Source organism: Microtus ochrogaster, chromosome 26 (assembly GCF_000317375.1).
Source record: "Microtus ochrogaster isolate Prairie Vole_2 chromosome 26, MicOch1.0, whole genome shotgun sequence".
NCBI classification, from domain to species: domain Eukaryota; kingdom Metazoa; phylum Chordata; class Mammalia; order Rodentia; family Cricetidae; genus Microtus; species Microtus ochrogaster.
Genome location: NC_022025.1, coordinates 12,857,828 through 12,860,341, shown reverse-complemented (window position 1 = coordinate 12,860,341; position 2,514 = coordinate 12,857,828). Strand labels below are relative to the sequence as shown.

The window sequence follows — 2,514 nt, the reverse complement described above, 5'->3', positions numbered from 1 at the left end:
GGCAGGTGAACTTTAGAGCAATGAGACACTTTTTTATTAATCAGATTTCAAAAAAAAAATTTAAGAGATCAGGCATAGCACTTGGGGGGCAGAGGCAGGCAGATCCCTGTGGGTTCCCGGCCAACCTGGGCTACCCAGAGAAACAGTGGGGGTTGGGGAGAATAAGCTAGCATAGCTAGAATAACCATGTGATGGTTATTCTTCAATGTCCCTAGCTGGATCTGGAATCCCCTAGAATCCACCTTGGGTGTGCTTGGGTGCAGACTCATCTGAGGGGAAGATCGGTGGTACCATCCCTTAGCTAAGATCCCAGACTGAATACAAAGAAAAACAAAGCCAGGCAGGTCTTGGCATTTCTCCTTTTCTGTTTCCTCATTGGTACCGTAGACCTCGACCAAGACGCCCCTAGAACCACATCTTTCCTACCGTGATACACTGTGCTGCAGCTGAACTGGGAGCCGTGGAGGCTTGCGTACTTTTTGCTAGGTATTTGATTGCAGTGATGGACAGCACAGCAGGAGTAAAACCAGCAGGCAAGCCTTGTAATAAAGCAGTTTATAGCAATGAAATTTAACTTGGCTACGTGTCAGCACGAGTAAGTTTTATGAATATAAATTCTCAATTACAAATTGAAGTATGGATTTTTTTGAGTGAAAGCAATTTGAATAACTGTGTAGTATACCATTTATATAAAATTTTAAAGCATTCAAAGTGTATTTATGAATTAAAGCATATGCAATTGGCATATAAAAACATGCCAGGGAATGATAAGCATGAAATTTAGACATGTGAAACTTGGTGATTAGCCAGAGAAGTATACAAGGTAATTTCCAAGTTTACCTGAAATGTATCACTTGAGCAGAGTGAGAAGAAAGGTCAATTAGGTCAGGTCACCTCTTGAGTAGCTGAATGATAAGGTTTCACTTTAAAAATATACCTATTGGTTTAGGCTTCAGGTCCATTGCAAAATGACAGGGGAAAGCAAGCTCCTTATGAGATGTTCAGAGTCTGAATCGGGTGTTTACAAAGCACTGCATAGAACACGGGCAGGAGATAAAGTAGCTTAGGTGAGAAATTAAGGAGTGGAGAGCATGGTTTTTAGGATGTAAGATACTGAGCATATTTACATGAGAAGAAGCTGGTACAGAGAAATCCAAAGAGCTCTAACAGAAGGTAATGCCTGGCTTTCGCAGGGGTAAGCACACGCTCTGGGTAACAGAAAGGCGTGCATAGAATGGGCACGGGCAGTGGAGACCCAGGAGGCTGGGGTCCTCTAAGGAGTAAGAACCAAGAGAGGGGGCCTGAAGTAATGTTTCTGTGGGAGTCCAGAGGGCATCTTAGCCAGGAAAGGACTGATAAATTGAATGATAACGATGTTCCAGAGACGGGGTCAGATGGGAGGGTGCTACTACTGACCCATTTTGGAGGTGAGGCAGTTCCTGCTGTGGCCAGGGGAATAGCTAAGGGTTCCCGGATCTGAGGGACCCAGTAGGGACTAATCCCCAAGACTACGTGGTGTTGGCTGAGGAGCATGTAAATACTCATCTGGGCCACTTGAGTGTAGTAAATGGCTTGTCAGTAGCAAGAAATATCCGAAGTATTTTTCCCTGTGATTCCTGAAATTAATAATTTGGCCCAATATGTTTGCTTCATCCTTCTGTTTTTCTATGAGATTTAAAAAACCTACTTGACACTCTATTCTGCATATCTGATTGGTATCCTACACCAATATTAGTTAGTATTGGTTTTGGAATAAGGGCTCTTTTTTCTGTACAATTTCATATTTCCAGGCTTACGGAAGGCTCACACTTTTCAGTCTTGCTAGTTGTCAGGCAGTAGACTTTATCTTCCTTTAATGAAAAAGCTACCAAGTTGTTTTCTTGTCTGGCTGTAGGTCTGTGCTAGGTTTGCAAGACTGTTTTATGTCTCCCAGGAAGATGGAATGTCTCCTTGGGAAAAAACACTGAGCATTCAGATGGGCATGTTCTCAGAATATTGCCAGGACATAGTTTCCTGATATTTATAAATAGTAACAAACGTTTCATAGGAGAAAAATTTCCTCTGCTATTTATGGCTGGGTATATAATGAAACACAAAGCCATGTTCAAGTGATAATATTTTCCGGTAGGTACGGCTGGATTCTAATGACTGTGTTCCCATACTTGGAAACACCACATAAAGCCCTTGTCTTAGTGGATTTATTTGAAATAAAACGTAACATCATTGCAATTCAAGGTTTCCGTTTTGAATGAAGATAAAAGGAAAGCACCAGAGATCTGGGGTGAAGCTGAAAAAATAATAATGAAAAGAATCCCAACTGTTAGCTCGAAAACCTAAATTCTTCAGCGTGTAGCCTTCACAGGTCACATGCGACCCACGGCAGCTGCGGCTGCTCTCAGCCCATCCTCCGAGGCAGTGCCATGGGGCAGAAGCAGAAGATGACGTTCTGATCTGTGATCCTTTGCTCTTAGGAGCCCTTTAGTGTAGGTTCTTGTACGGTGATGCTCTCTCCAC

General features: G+C 42.7%; 1 protein-coding gene across 1 annotated transcript in view; it reads left to right on the top strand.

The window, feature by feature from the left end:
- Nucleotides 1–2,514, top strand: part of Phtf2 (putative homeodomain transcription factor 2) — a 78,118-nt gene that overhangs the window by 60,090 nt on the left and 15,514 nt on the right. The gene's annotated exons all lie outside the window — the stretch shown is intronic.